We start from the raw sequence: 16,776 nt of genomic DNA, 5'->3' as shown, positions 1-16,776 counted from the left end.
CTCCCACCACAAAGTGGAGCTGGGTGACACTTACCTGCTCCACAGCAGTTCAGCCATCATGGGACCTCCACTACCCCAGTTAGATCACACATCCCCCAGTTGCCCTAAGGGCTCTCAAGCAGGAGCGTCCTCTACAGAGAAGCCTCCCATGTACAGTCCATGATGTGTATTTTCCAAGCTGTTCATGCAAACCTGGCCCTCTACAACCTAAATAACCACCGCCAGCATCTGCCCTCTTCGCACAGCAGCCATGGGACTGCTCACACACCAGAGCGAGGGGCAGCCTTTTGCCACACCTTAATAAACGCCATCCCAGCCAAAAGACACATGGCCTGCACCCCCACCACGGCCAGTTGGCCCAGAGAGCAGCAACTGAGGTCAAATCGTTTGAACAAGTGTTTTAACCCACCTCTTATCTCTCCACCAGTCCAGAGTCCTTGGGGCGTCCCCAATTTCTCATCAACGTCCAGGAGAATTCTTCCAGCTGCTTGACCAACCCTCGCCGCTCAGATCTGGGATTTTCTTCAACAAAACAAAAGAGACAACCTGTCAGGTTACCAGGTAGAGCTCTGCCATCACTTTGGATTTAGAAAACAACCAAGAGAGAGGGGCATCTGTTCTCCAGCCCTGACAGCTGGGGGTAAATCGTGCAAACGTGAAGCTAGTTTGGATGAAGAGCCCTCCCACAGAAGCATCACAGTACAACCCCAAAGCACTCATTTACTTAATTATTTCGATTTAGAGACATGAAAGGGGAGAGGGGAAAAAAAAATACAGCAGCTCGGAGCATCTCTGATCTTCTTTAAAGACAGAGAGCAACGATCCCCAGCCAAAACAGCACAGTAGCACTGAAACGTCAGCCCAGCACCAAGGCATTTGCCCACAAGGTCTTGCGCTCCCTAAACCCTAATCCTGCAAAGCCTCGCACACGTGTTAAACTGTGCGGGGAGAGGCCAATCCGACTGAACCTGGGAGTGTGAAGAGGAAAGCACGCATGTACAGCTTTGCAGCACGGACACGGAGGACTGGAAACAGGAGAGCAACTTTCTGTGCTACGTCTGACATGCTGCCTAGTGAGATGGAGTCTGAGGCATTGCTGAAACCAGCAGTGCCTTCAGTTATAGCAGCAAATACGCTTTTTGTGTTGGACAAATTATCAGTTGAGATCCGTGCTCATTATATAGCTCTTGTGGCTGAGCTGGTGTTGGTCCCTCTCTCCTTTTTAAACAATTTGAGGACAAAGAAAAAAAATCTTATGGTTCTGCGTAATTAAAAATAGGAGCCAAAATCCACTGGCAAGGGAAAAGTCTGGGAGTCGCTCCTGCAGAGACACTTTCCCAAGGGCGACAGATACTCCAAGCCTGGAATACCACGTACTTTAATTAGCACCTGACCTGGAGCCGGCGAGCTCTGCCAGAGCCCTCCCCAGGACCACATCCAGAGCCCGGGCAAGTCAGTGGGAGGATGCTACAGAAACCCAAACTACAACTCCCATCCACCCCTCACTCGCCTACAAAACCTAAATGAATAAATAAACCCCCCCAAACTCTGCTGGGTGCCTGATGGAGAAACCTTCATATGCAAAGCACTGGGAAATGATTACAAAGTTTTCCAGAGCTTAAAAAGGAGGGAAGCAGACTGTTTGTCATGCCAGCAGCCATGGCGTGCCACAATTTATCATGCTTGTCAGGTGTCAGCCACCAAGAAATTTAACTCCAGCTCCCCCGAGCCCAACACCCGCAACGCCCCATCACTCAGAAGCTGCTCTGCCAGGCACCTGGAGCTGACAAGTGACTGGCAAGGAGGGGAGATGGCTCCTCCCCAAACCTCCCCTTGCTCTGCAATGTCAATGCAAATTTTTAGTTTTTTCTTATTTTTCTTTTTTACCTGCAGATGAAGCAGAACAGAGAAGACCATGCTGCAGTCACTACCTGGCAGGGACCTGTCGGGGCTGTCGCTCCAGCTTGGCAGGGATATGACAAGAGAGACGGGTTTAGCACCAAGTGCCCTCAGAGAGGTTTCGGCAGCATCCTCTGCTCAAGCTGTAATGACGTGGCTCTCACAGGGACAGTGCATTATGCTGGGTACAAAGTACCAAACCCCAGTGCCTTTGCTGAGAGATGTCCCTGGAAGCTGCTCATATGCAAAGCACGGACACCCTCTGTGCCCTGTCACGATGGGACAAGTCAGCCCTGACACAGGTCCAGCAGCCCAGCTTTCCCCATGGAAGTCAAAGCATGAATTTGCTTTGCTTCTTAAGAACCACAAACTGAGGTCAAATAGGGTTTTGGAGGAGCTCAGCATGCCCAAAGCAGGTCACCAGCTGAAGGAACTGGCTCAGGGCATGAGCTACCACTGCGACAGTGGGAAGATCTGTGAGCTAAGACTGCACCAAAACCATGGGACAGCCTTGGCCACAGCTCAGGAAGGTCATGCAAGGAGTAAATATCAGCAGCCACAGAGCAGGGACAAGTCCTGGGGCAGTTCCTTGCAGGAGAGCTTGCACCAGTCATGAGCTCCCCCAGATCACCAGGACTTAAGGTTCCAGCAATGCCACAGTCAGGACACTCAATGTCACACTTGCTTTATAGGGCCTGGCTGGGCTTCCCCCCAGAAGTACTCTTGTTTTGGCCATTTCTGTAGCAACAAGCTGAGCTGCAATGCAAAAGCACTGTTTAAACTGGTCCCTGCAAAACTCTGGAGGAAGCCCAGCACTCACTGCATGCTGCATGCATGTCCCACTTGATGCATCTGCATGCTACAGCAGGGGCAAAGGGATAACCAAACTCTTTACTGAAAAAAAAAAAAAAAAAGACAAAACTAAAAAACCCATGAAGCCAAACGCACAGCATTTGCCAAAAATCTTTCTCGCCAGGGCTACGTTGATCAGGGATCAATGAGTTTTACCTGTACCAAAAGAAGGAGCACACAGTTTCCTAGGGGCAAGCCATCCCATGCAAGAGCTGGGGCGTAGGTTTTGCAATCACACGTGCGCAGACCAGCACAGATCCTGCTGTGGGAGCAGAGCGGCCACTGCCTCCCCGCACACAATATACATAATACACAGCAGCGTTTTTCAGACATGCACAACTTGGTGAGAGGAAAGTGGATTTTCACGGTGTCAGCAACAAGCAGATCCCTGACACCTGGCTGAAAACCTTCCCCACAACTATCAGACATGGTCTCGCAGAGCAGAGATACTAGAGTTTCTTCAGCACAAAAACCTGCGAGAATTTCTCTTTTTTTTTTTTTTTTTAAGCTATGGATAAACTAATGCCTTTTTCTCCCCCAAACAGTGCTCTGAGAGCAGCTTAAAACCCTCTTTGCTAAAATTTTCCAAAAAAATTCAGCCGGAGGCAGAGACATGTGAAGTTTCAGTCCAAATGGTTAAAGGCTGGCGTAGTTTCAAGCAACTGAAGACAGGGGCTTATAATCAGAAGTGTCAGGCAACCTTAATTATATTATTTCCTGAAGGAAATAGTTTTCCCTGCCGAAGTCCAGAAGTTATTAAAAAAAGTTGACCTTACTGGAACCAATCAAGATGGAGACAAGAAGCCTGTGATGGATTTTTAAGGCAGGCGAGTTCACGCATCTGTATTTTCGGGGGTCCAGGATTTTAAGACAGGTGTTCCCGGACAAGCCTGGGCCTGCAACAGCCCCATGGCCAGACGCCAGGATGCTGAACCCCCTCCATCCATCCTCCCAAAACCCCCTGGGCAGGGGGACATGGGAGCCCCACAAGCCCAAGGAAGGTGCTCACCGGCACCCACATCGATCGCTTCGCCAAGGCAAGCAAAGAAAAACAGCCGGCTGCTTTGTGGCAGTCAGGAGCACACAGGCTTTTTGTCTGTCTCTTCATCTGCACTCATAAATAAAAGTGACATCAACTTTATTTAGGACTTCTTCCAGTTAAGAGGGGATGGAAGAAAAGTGAAAAATGAAATTGCAGCTCAGCGAAGGCAGAGGGGGAGGATCCTGGAGGCACAGCTCGGGCTGTGCTGCGGCTGCAGCAGCCTGGGCTGGCGGCAGCCCTCGCGCTCCCGAACCCAGCACCTCCTCATCCGCGCACCGTTCTCCTCTGTCCTTTCAGGCAAAGAAAACCCATCCCACACGTCCCTGCCTCCTGCAGCCCAACAGCTCCCCAGCACTACCCAAGAGGCTCAAGCATCTGGAAGGAGCCAGAGGTGGAATAACTCTGCCTCCTTTCCTCCAGAAAGGGATAAACTCCCCCCCCGCAAATAATTCAGCAGAAAAAGTCACCTGTTCGCACATACACGAAGCTTGTACTCGCAGGATCAAGAGCAGCCCCGAAATGCAGCTCAGCCCTGTGCAGCTCGCCAGCACTGCTGAGCGGTGAGTGCATCTCCACCAGTATCCAGTACCATAGCAGGTCCTGGCTGTTTTGGCTATAACCTCCGAGAAGTCTTTTGCAACTGAGGAAAGACCTCCTTTCTATAAAAAGCATGGAAGGACACTCAAAAAGCAAGAGAGGAGATGAAGGCTGCTCTACAAGTGGGCTGAGTGCTCAGACCTGGCTCCAGGCAATGCCCCAGCACAGGGGAGCACAGCCAGGGCTGAAGCATCCCCTGGCCTGGTCTCATCCAGCTCCCTGCAGCGTCTTCCCAGCAGTACAGCACCTCCTGTATCACAATGGTATTGCAACACAGTGTGAAAAACAAGCTCTGTTTCAGCCTTTGTGCTGCTAGTCCCACCTCTGAGCTGAGCTATTCCACACGCAGGAACCCAGTCCCCAACAAGAACCATGCTTAGGAGCTAGATTGGAGATACGCCACACACCTACACCTGCACACAAACAAAACACTCAGGGCAGGCATGCAGGAAAAGAGACCCACCATCCCCAAAGGTTCAGGGTGGAAGCTGTGTGCAGCTCCCTGGGGAGAGAGGCTGCGAGTGATCTCATGGGTTCCTTCCACCACTGCCCTCTCCACTGCCCTGAGTCAGAGACTGATGACAGGCCATTTGTCAGCACCGGTGGCATCATCACCAATCTCATTTCTGAGCAGACATCTGACCTTGCTTGCATCCCCAAGACCTGTGTTACCGCATGGCTCGTGCAGCCTCCTGACAGCTCCCCGGGGACACAAGGCAAGGCAGGGGACCGGGCTGTGACACTGCTTGATTGTCACTCAGGATGCACAAGACAAAGCTTTCAGCTGCAGGATGAGTGCTGAGTGTTCATAGGCTTGTCCCACTGCCCTGGTACCCAAGCAAGGGCATCCCAAGCTGAACACTGGATTAGGTTACGGAGAAGGGAGATCTGCCCCCAAAGACGAGGGCTCAGGCAAAGCCAGTCTTGCGTGATTCCCAGGAGAGAGGGGAAAAACAAAACAAAACAAAACAAAAAAGACCTTTTTCCCATGCCTGCAGCATCCTGTGTCTCAGCCCCATGCTACCCAGCCAGCCAGGGGTGGTTCAATGTGCAGTACCAACTGTGGCACCCAGACCTTCTCCACAGCCAACCATGACCCAGGCTGAATTTTAACTCAGATCTCGCTCAGTGAGGAGACCAGATAAAATCCAGACACAGATCCACCCTGCATTTCTGAGCAGAGCTTGTACGTGTGTCCTGCAGAGCAGATGAGCTATGCCACAGCGTCCAGCACCCCTCTGCCCCAAAAGAGACCGTGTTGTCACTGTACATGTCTAACTAGCAATTGTCACTTGAACACCACACATAGCTCTGGTCCTCACACCTCAGAAATGGAGTAGTGAGACCACAAGAGTTACAGGAGAAGCGGAACAAAACAGCTTCTGCATCAGGGCACATCAAACACACCAAGACTTCTGAGCCTGGGAAGAGGGAAAGGGAAGGAGGAGACAGGACTTAGCCGAAGGACCTCAGGCTAAACACAGTGTTGGCCAAACCATGATGCTTGAACAGCTCCTTGCTACATAGTAGAAAACAACCAATTTCAAAAGAAGCTAGGAAAATTCAAGGTGAACAGGTCCTCTCACAAATCCTGGTCCCGACACAAGCTTTGCCTCAACACAACCCTCAGCCATAGACAGCCAGATGCTGGGAGGATGGCATTCCCACTGGGAGGGATGAGGCAACCACCAGGATGGCTCTTCCTTTGCACTGAGTCAAGCCAGTCCCAGCTCTCATACTTCTCATAAAAGGAACAAATTAAAATGATGTGAGACTGGGAAAAGACGCACTCAGTTAAGATGAAGAAATCAGTGCTATTAAATATCATTAGAATAATATGCCCAGGAAGCTTCATAAAAGGAGATACCATATGATTGAACAGTCTCCAGACCCTCATTTTACACAGATCCAAAACACCAACAGAGAGTCTCTTCTAACAGCCAACTCTCACAACTACCGGAAGGTTTTTTTTAGTTTTGTGTTGTGTTGGGTTTTTGTTTATTTGTTTTCCCAAGGAGCTTTTTTGGGTTTGCAATTGAAACTACAATTCTTTTAGTTCCTGAGGGGGGAAAAAAAAAAATTGTTTTTCATTAAGCTGAAGCAAATGGCATTTTTGCTTGTCAAAAACATTTGACACAACTCTGACAGACTCAACCAGACATATAAATAAGAGATTTAAATCCTTCTGCTTCAGAGCTTAAGAAAAACCCACTGCCAGTCTCATGCCAGTACAAGATTTCTCCTACGGGTCACATTCCCTAGGGGATACTAGCACCATCCTGGTGCTGATGCTGGGACGGAGGGCAGGTACCAGCCACACCGACACATCCATGCAAGTAAAACTCCCATCAGTCCATGGCATCCCACTGCAGGCTGCTGTCTCTGAGGCTTGATCAGCCTTAGTCCAGCTCAACAAGCAAACAGCTGGCTCAAGTGACAGAGAGGTGAGCGTCATTGATCCCCTCCCTCTCCTGCCACCATCCATATCCGATAACGGCATTGACCGAGAAGTGCTGGATGCTTTATTTCCTTGGCCATCTGGGCTGTGCATCAGCAGCCTCGGGACCTCATTCCCCATCCATTGTGTCAGCGACACGGCCACGGACACCGTGACAAGACGCAGAGCGGCGTCGAAGCCCATTTCAAAATCCTTCTATCCTACTCAAGCCAGGGAGGCTTATCTGCATGGATTTACACTGTTTGCCCCAATATTTAGCTACTGAGCTGACTAATCTGTGTGCAAGAAAAACCCCAGTGGCGCAGAGGCTGGGCAATCTACATCATTCATCATTTAGATTAGCTATTGTCTTAATCCTCTTTAAACTACTGTATAATACATAAGGGAATGGATGTCCTATATGCTTGGGATGTGCACAAAAAAACCCAGGCTGAAGCTCAGATACTTGGACAGAAGCTAGAATGACAGATCCTACCAAGCCACAGAAGAAAAAGGAAACCTGTTGCACCCCCTGACAGCTGGTTTAACTTCTTCTTGCTCTCTCTACCCCAGCAGCCTTTAATTATTTCCTAGCCAGCTTCCTAAAGCAACACATGGCTCTCCTGCCCTCTTTGCTTACCACGGCCCCGTTATGAACTGGGGACCCCGAGCTGTGCCAGCCCATGCAACGTAGTCTTGCTAAAGCTGCTGTCCCAAGGATGAGCACCTCTGCACCCCAGGAGCTTGGACACATCCCAAACCGGTGTCATCCACGGACACACTGCTCTCAGAAAGGCAACGGCTCTGCACAGCCCCATGTCCTGCTTTGGGCCCTGCCTTGCAAACAACCAGGCTCAGGTCAAGGATTAAAGTCCCGCTTTGCTATCCGGGACCATGCCGCGCATCGCCGCGGCACCCGGCAGGAGGACAAAGAACAGGTTTCTTTATGGAAACAGCAAGGAGTTTGGGGGGAGAAGCAGTGGAGGGGGAGGGGGGTGCAACAAGGCAGTAGCAAATGAGGCTTTAGTTCGTTGCCTGCCAGAGCTGAGGGAGCTAATAAACAGACAGATGAGAGCTAAATTGTCTTCTGAACCTCTGTATCAGTATTCACATTACAGAGGCTGCTTCCAGCAATTCCAGCGTATTAATAATAAATGCTACATAATTACAGCAGACTTGCTTTTGTCCTCTCTTCCTGTTTTCTGTCAATGTCTGCTTAACCCTCTGCAGCCCACAGCTGGCTCTCCACCAGCACCAGCCCCTCTGCAGGTTGCACAGCTCTGGCACCACCGGTGGGTGCCTGTCCCAGCTCCCTCCATGGACGGACAAGGTGCAAGGGGAGGTGAAGGAGAGCTCAAGTGCTGACGCCAGGCTGCAGCGATCACCTTCCACCTGTTGAAGCTGTGACAATGTTGCTGCAGGGCATGAAAAAGGAGTATTTGGGGCCCCCGTCGCAGCCCCAGGCTGGGATGAGTTGGGGTCCATGCAAATGGCATCTCCACAGCAAAGAGAAGCACGGAGTCACTTCTTAACAGCAAATAGGGTTTATGGCCTCTCCTGGTTTTAATCTCCCCCAGACTTGCAGCCGGAGCTGCCTTCCCTACAGAGATGTTTTTGGGGTGTCTCTACCCCAGCCCACTGGGAGCCCCCCTGCTGCACCCATGGTCACAGGGCTGTCAGTGGTGACATCTCCCTGGGATGCACGGCCAGGAGCAACACCACCACACGCTGCTGGGGGCTGGCCACGGGACCTGGGGGAGCCCCAGAAGGAAGCAACTGTGGGAAGGCATAAGAAATGACCCACAGGTCCTGAGTCTGGCACGCAGGTAAGGAAGAGCAAAGTTTCTGTGTAACCAAGTCCCAGATCAAAATACGTCCAGCTTGAGCAGTGCTGCAGCCACTTCCCAACGCTCCCACCTCATTCTCTGCAGCACTGGCATCCCTCAGACTCAGCCGTTCTTCCAAAGCATCCTTCTTCCTAGGCAAGCTGTACCATGACACCAGGCCCTCTCTGACCATTTCATGAGCTGATTCAAATGACGTTTACATAGCATCTGGCACTTTTCCCCTGAATTTTAAAAGCATTTCATCCAATCTAGCTGCAAACTGAACACTGGCACCTGCCTGGCTTCCCACGGGACTGTCTCTGCGAGCATTCCTTCCTCAGTTGCAGGCAAAGAGCAAGGGAGCAAAGAGCAACTCTGGAGAAGGGTCCACATTAACAGTGCAATAGATGTTTACAGCAGAGCACAAGTTTAATTTGCACCTTTCAGGCTAGCTCTCTCTTTTCTCAGCCTTGCAGGGAGGCTGCCATGCCTCCTAACATGGCTTCAATAATAGAAGAGAACAAATACCTCAAATGGGATTTCTGTGAGAAAAAACCAACATGCAGAACAAAGCGTGCCTGCCTTCCAGTGCAAATTAACTCAGCTTTTGCCCTGACTGCAGACCTTTCTAGACACAAGATCCACTGGATGGCAGGGGGAATGCCAAGCAACTCAGACACAGACCTCTCTCTGCACAGAGAGAGATCGTCAAATGCTAAGGGAACACTTGGCTCAAACTGCTGAACATTGAAAAGCCTTAAAGTGGAAAATAAAACAGCCCAAACCCAGCTACACCACTCACACAGGGAGGACAAGGTTGGAGTGATATAAGCTTGACTATCCCTCAGGCAATTGTGTCCCACCCAACCTGGAACACACGTGGCATCCCTCAGCACTGGCATCCTGCCACTGCTCTCAGATGGTTCCCATGGCTGTGTAGATCCACTTCGTGTTTTCTGTGCCATCTCCTCTGCAAGGTGAAGCATAGGCACACTTTTCCTCCCTGTACGTGTCATAGTAATTTTTTTGCAGTTCTCAGAAAACGACACAGCAACCAGTTGTTGAGGAAAAAATGCTGAAGAAAGAGAACCACAGTTCTTTTCTGTCCTACATTGACCAGTAGAGATGCTGAGAAAAGCAAGAGATAACAGAGCATGCAGGTGGTGGGATGAATGCACAGGACAGGAGTCCTCTGGACGATTCACATGGAGTGGGCATGCCAGAGAAGGAGGGAGCAGAGTGGGGGGGTAGGAAAAAAAGAGTTATTGTCATCACATCACGTCCTTCCTTGCAGGACAGTATGAGGAAGGCTACTTTGAAAGCAACATTGCTAGTAGATAGCCGTGGGTTATGAGGAAAACCAAGATCATCCCTACCGGGTGGCCCTCGGCAGGTCACATCGCTGCGGTCTGCCTCGCTCAGCAGGGCAGCCCCGATTTCTCCACTGCAGGGACCACTGCTCCCTGTGCAAAAGGCGCTCAGCAGGCCTGCGTCCCCACACGCTACCGTGAGCTGGTGCGGCCAGGAAAGCAATAAGCTATACGGAAAAGGAAGAGAAACCCACCAAGAGCTGCAGGGAAGATGAAATATGTCAACCCTAGAAGGGAAGATCCTGAGCTGGGCTGCAGCTCTTGGACACATGTTAATGACCCAGACAAGCATCCTGTGCTGCTGGAGGAGCTCCTGCGCACAGAGGGAAGCGGTGGCCCTGCCAGTCCCTTGCAGTGCCCGCCAGACACACGGACAACCTCCAGCACTGCTGGGCTGGCTGTCAGAGGAGTACTGCAGGCATGGGAGGACAGTGAAGCTCCCCACCTGCTCTGCATGGCCCCCCTCAACAGGGCATACCCAAGCCAAGCCCAAACCCTCCCAGCATGAACATTGTAGTGCTAGAGAATAACGCAACATTTGCCCCAGCATTATAAACCAGCACTCCTGGGTGCAAAGGCAGAAAAGAATTAGGCTTCTGAGCCCCCAGGCTCACCTCCAGGACAGCCTGCATTACGCTCCCCTGCCAGGGCTCTTCCTCTGCTTTCCAGCAACCTCCACGTAAAAACCCACACCCCAAATCTCAGGATGCTCCCAGGCAGTTGGTGGCAGCACGTTGCAAGCTGCATGAGCCTCCTGTGCCAGTGTCCTCCACAAGCCATTTCAGAAAAAAAGAGAGCAAGTTATCAATTACAAATTAAACTGCTAATTGATACTAAGCTCTGTTGCCTCTAGGGGAAACAGAGGCAGAGCTGTGCCCCTCACACCACAGCTCATGGATTGCAACTGCGATATGGGAGGCTTGAGCCCCCCAGGAAAGCTGCAGGGGACACAGCTGCACTCCTTCCAGCTCGAGCTGCACACACCAGCCCAGGGGTATCTTAATACTTCACTTCTTCCAGCCCTGACCCACCTCTAACCACTGTGACAAACAAAGGTTCAAACACAGGCTCCCAGTTGACAGTCAGACCCAAGTGCAAATCTCAGGTGGGCACCCGTAAGCACCAGCAATTGCCTCCACTAAACTTTTTCTGTAAAATGGCAATTACAGGTGACAACCCCAGGCATCCCACCAAATAAAGACCTCCTTGCTTGGAGGGGATGAACAGTTTCCTTGTCACATCAGCAGCACTTAAAGGTTTGTACAGCAACAAGTCCTCATTTTGCTTCACCCTATGCAGACTCCTGCATCCTACAGAGGACAAGGGGATGAAGCAATGCAAGAACCAATCCATGCCAGACAGGTAAGATCAGGTCAGCTGAGATCCTAGAGCTGAAGAATTCCCTCCCACCACGAGTTTCTCAGCTCTGCCTCTTGGAAAGTGCAGAAACACTGCATAATTACCTCCTCTCTTAATAAGTTGCAGGTAATAAGTAATTAAATAGTTATATTAACAAATAATGAGTATTAATTCTTTAATACGGGACAGTAAAGTCTGAAGTATTGCACCCCTTTGCCCCAGTTTTGAAGCACACGGGAAGCTCCTCTCTTGCACGGGGAAGCTCGGCACTTGCCCACGCTGGACTGACCTGCCTTGTGCTGGAGCAGGACCGGTTCTGCTGGGTTTGGCCACCAAGCAGCCAATGCTGAGGTCTCCATCCATCCGCTCCTGTGCCGCCCTTCTTCTCAGCCAGCTCAGTTAAGTCTAATGAATTACATCCAGCCCAAGTCACGAGCAAACGCAGGAAGACTTGGCAACCATGGTGCTGTGCAAGCAGAAGGTGAATAAATAAAATTGACTCACATCAACAGAAAACTGCGCAGTGAAGCTCGTTGGAAGATGCCAATTCAGTGACAGAGATACTGTAGTGAAGCATCTGTTTGGGTGACTTTGTCTCAAAAGGAGGCAAAAAGAAAAAAATGTGACAGAACTCTGTTCTACCTTTAAATAGGAAAAACTCCTGAAAAGTTTTATGCTATTTCAACACTTAAGGTTTTTTTTGTTGGTGTGTTTCGGTTGTGTTGTTTGGTTTGGTTTTTTGTTTGTTTTTGTTTTGTTTGTGGGGTTTTGGTTTTTTTTGGTTTTTTGGGGGAGGGTAACCAAGAAGAAAGTATTCTTGCTAGTTACCAGGATCGATTTTATGACCTGAGCTATAGAATAACATAGGTTCGCCAATAGCAGGTGGAGCAGGACCAGCCAGCTCAGGTCACACAGGGGCCGCTGCAGGTCAAGGCTGAGCATCTCAAAGGCTGGACCTTTCCCATCTCCTATTCCTGTTGCAGTGTTTGAACACATTCATTGGGGCAAGATACTTGTCAGTGCCTGACAGGCAATCAGACGCTCCAAACTGGGCTGTTGTCTGCCACCCTGTCCCTGGGTGCTTCCAAAAATGAGTCCATCTCCTGCCTCTCCTCAACCATCGAGGGGCTCAAAACAGCAACAAGAACCCCCCAACACCCTGCTTCACCTTCCCTTTCCCAGGCTGCAGGGACCCACTGCTCTCAGCATCTCCAACACCATTCTTCTCCACACACACTCCACGTTTCCCTGCTGACAACCACCAATGAGTTTTGACATCGTGTTCCCATGGGAGACGGTGTTGAGGAAATATTGTAAACAGAGTAAGACTGCACAGCTTCCTAGAGGGCAAGACACCGTTCCCAAACCTAGTCGTAACCATAACCAGCTGTCACAGTTTTCCCTTCAAAAAAACAAAGAGTCCTGCTCCACAATGATGCAAACAGTTGCCATTTCAACACAGTTCCTCCCTCCTCCCTGTTCCTTCAATTCAAAGTCAATTACAGCAAGGTTAATGGGGCAGATAGGATGCCAGTCGGCTGGGTAATGATGTCAAAGTACCTGGCATTGCCTGGGCAACAGCTAGGCAGCGTGGATGCAAATGAAGGCACAGGATTGCACTTGGTCCCTGGAAACGAGCTGATGCAATTGAGCGTATCGGCATTAATGAACATGGAAATGACGTGAGAGCACCCGGAGAAACAAGGCACTGATAGGGGTGTGGGGGCTGCACCCCGCAGGACGCTATGGCTATAGGGTGCCAACAGGAGCAGGCTCCATGGTGCTGACCTTCCTCCAGATCTCCACCCAGGGGTAGTCCTCACGGTCTGACATTCCAGCTTTGCATACCCAAGACCAACCACGTTGTTGTTCTCCTGAAGTCTCTCCTCCAGCAGCTCCTGGCTCCTCTCCAGGCAAGCTGTGACAGGGGGAGCAAAAGGGGAGCTGCACATCTCAAGAGGACACATCTTATAGTGACTTGATAAACATGGGGCTGAGGCAGCAAAGACCAAGGGGCAAGAGATGCACAGGAGCAGAGGCGCTTGAGGGCATTTCAGTGCAAGGAGCAGCGACCTGATCAGCGGGATGTTGTCTGACAGGACAACACTTGGCGCAACATGCTTCCACAGACCAGGACTACCGGGCAGCAGAAAAGGGTGCTGCAAGTCTCAGACACCAGTAAGCCATTTCCAGCTTCAGTCCACCATCCAGCTGCTGCATCTTCTCCCTAGTCCATGAGCTCCATCAGATCCTCCTCAGCACATTTACTACTTGAAAAGCTTTGCTCCTATATTGTAATATTCAGTGCTTTTCTATCCCTGGCCTTTAAACTCACCCCATGCCACCACCTTCCCTCTTTCCTGACCCTACTTACACTCCAGCACAGCTGCAGTTATGCACCTGGCTTTGGTCCCACAGCAGAGGACATCTATCCCTCCACATCCCAGTGCCATAGGTGGGCTGGTGCCCCACACCCACCCTCCCATGCTTTCTGCTCACCCCAGCTCCACAGCCCACTCCCAAAACATGCTCCAGGGCAACAACAGCTCCACCAGCAGCCACAGTGAGGTCTCAGAGAGGTTCTCCTGCCCCAAAGAAAGCTACACTAGATGGACGGGGGGAGCTGATAGTATTTCTCACACCAGCGACTAGCAGAGCTTGCACAGTTGAGATGCAGAGCTTGCACAGTTGAGATGCAGCTGTGCAAATGCGACTCCAGCAACCACCCCCCACCAGTCCCAGTGATCCCCCACCAGCATAAAGAGCGGTACCAGGGACACAAAGCAGCCGACACCACAAGGGACCAGTTGGGTGACGCACCCATTTAGAAGGTCATCTGCCCTGCGCCTCTTTAAAACCCTTTTCATCCGAGGCAAGTCAGGGTGACTTGGACAGACCGTGCTGCTGCTCCTCCGGATGCTCTCTGCTATCCCCTGCCCTTGTGCTGTGATCTTCTCGGAGCGGAGAGCACCCTGCGCTGCTCTCTGGAAACGTCCCAGCAAAGCAGCAGCCTGTGGCATAAGCAACACTGGCAATGGGCAAGAGCAGAGCAGCCGTGGGCTCTGCAGGGACTGGAACATCCCTGGCCAAGCCATGCGCCAGGCTCTGAGGGGCACAGGGCTTGCTCTGGAAAAAATACCTTCCAAGCGTCCTCCCTGCCCACCAGTGGGACCAGGCACGCCTGGGCTCACAGCAGTGCCATCCGCAATGCCAGGTCTCTCCTTGAGTCCCAGCATGCTGCTTTTAAATGTCAGCAGCAACACCAGCTACACAGAGAGAATTTAATAGAGGAGGAGGGAAGAGGAAAAAAAAAAAAAGAGAAAGATGAAAGACAAAAGGGGGAAGAGGCAGCTCTGCTAATAGGGAGTCAGACAGAAGTCTCCAAATCCATTTGAAACGCGTAGAGCTTAATTTAACTTAATGGTTTTGTCAAACACTGGTACTCTGTTAAAAGCACAGGAGAGCTGGTAATCCAAATGCCAGTGGCTCTGCCTTTGCTAGTCGCAAGAAGGCTGCTGTTCAAGTCCCCAGACAGATCCATCTGGCTTCACACAGGCAGCAAGCATGGCCCTGGCTACCGCAGTCACTCATTAGGGCAGCTCTGTATTTACTTAGCACCGGCAGCTGCCCTGGCTTTGCCCAGAATGCAAAACCAAACACAGCCACTGCATTTCTGAGAGCTTGTACATATCTTAAGGCAGCTCCAGGCTTCTCTTGAAAACACAGCTTGGTCAGGGGAAGAGAGATATGCAACTTTCCCCTCGGGAGGACAAAATGAAATCTCTCACCTAACATGGACTTTGGAAAGAAGTTGGAAGAGAAAAAAAAAAAAATCAAACTCTTTACTCACACATGCAGGCAGAGAGAGCCACAGGCTGAGCTGCAAAAGCTCGTTCCCCATCCAGCCCTGCTGCACTAGGTCAAGGGCCCCCAGCAGCTCCCATGAGATGGGATGGGATGAGGCTCAACCCCATGGGAAACTGGGCAGCACTAGTTCTGCTGCTGTCAAACCCTCTTCTAGAGCAAAAGAAAAACAAATAACAGAAATATCAACCTGCCATTTAAGATGATCTTCCCCCTGCAGACAGGAGACTGAGCCCATCTCTACACACAGCAGGGACAAGACAAAGAGTCTTTAAGCTTCCTCACCTGCCCTGATGCCCTATTCTGCTAGCAGGTGGGGAATCCAGGACACATCACATACTGCCTTGTGGTTTTGCCACCTTCTGAGGGCACCAGTGGATGAGATGACCTGCAACACCAGGCACTGTGTGACTCAAGCCACCGGGACACAGGCACATGGGAGACAGGGACCAGGGCACTCTCCCCTTTGCAGTGACAACAGTCCAAAAAGGTCACGCTTGTTTCTACCGTCTTGGGAGGAGGCTAAAATACTGTTTTTAACCTTGCGACCGTCTGCCGGTCATCAGCCACAGGTCTGTTCTCTGCACCCATATCCTCCCCTGCACCAGCAGCCACCACAAACTGGTGAGACGGGAGATGCTGGGAGCACAGCTCTGCCCACCTCCCCAGCCCCATGTGCAGCAGATCCCAGACACCTCCTCTTCCCCAGGGTAGCACCTCCATTTCCCAGCACATCCCTCAACCCTTCCCCTGGCTCAGTGCAGACCACCCTTTGTCCAAAGGGCCAGAACTAAAAGAAACGCTGCTGCAAACCCCCACCCTCCTGGGACGGCCCCAGAGCAAAGGGCTATGAAGGAAGCAACCTGTAAACTCCAGGGCCATGGGCACATCCCCCCCCTCCACACAGTACAGGTGAGGAAGGGGCTCCAGGAAAACTCAAGGAGGGTAGCAGAAGCTTTTAAGCCTCTGCATCCCCTTAATTGTGCACCCCCTCCATCCCAGGACCTAGATTCCTGTTTGATTTAAGACGCAAATGGGATCGAGTTTAAAGGTCTCAGCCTGGCCCTTGACTCCTTGGTGGGAATCTTTCCACATCACAAAACCACCAGACAATTCAGCCTGATTGACAGCCTTTCAGGCAGAGAGGCCCGGGGCTGGAGGGAGGGGAGGGGGCTGTGGGTCAGGGCTAAGCGGGGGCAGCCGGAGCCGCGCATGGGGCTGGGAGAGCAGGGGATGGCTGCAAGGTGGGGATGTGGCTCAGGGTTTGGGCTTCCAGGGGAAAAAGGTTTCTGGGGAAGGATGAGAGAGGCTAAAGCATCCTTGAGGATGCCCACTTAATATGGGCAAAAGTCAAATTGCAGACACCACATACAATGAGGGAGGGGAAAAAAAAAAAAGTTGGTTTAATGCACTTTTTCCTGAGGTAAGCAGATAGCGGTGTACACCAGAGAAAGCAGGGAGCTGAGACAAGGCAGAAAGGGGGACACCAGGCACACAGAGAGGAGAGGGTTCAGTGACAGGCAAGAGTTA

At 51.2% G+C, this 16,776-nt stretch overlaps 1 protein-coding gene across 2 annotated transcripts in view; it reads right to left on the bottom strand.

The window, feature by feature from the left end:
• The window catches only part of CNTFR (ciliary neurotrophic factor receptor), a 213,523-nt gene that overhangs the window by 157,940 nt on the left and 38,807 nt on the right, over window positions 1-16,776 (bottom strand). The window contains exon 2 of one of the 2 annotated variants that reach the window (XM_065657212.1): window positions 410-522. The gene's annotated coding sequence lies outside the window, so the exon portion shown is untranslated. Of the gene's footprint in view, window positions 1-409; window positions 523-16,776 lie in introns of those variants that run through there. The other variant, XM_065657211.1, reaches the window with a different exon arrangement.

This window comes from Caloenas nicobarica, chromosome Z, assembly GCF_036013445.1.
Source record: "Caloenas nicobarica isolate bCalNic1 chromosome Z, bCalNic1.hap1, whole genome shotgun sequence".
NCBI lineage: Eukaryota > Metazoa > Chordata > Aves > Columbiformes > Columbidae > Caloenas > Caloenas nicobarica.
This window is presented reverse-complemented; position numbering and strand designations above follow the sequence as displayed.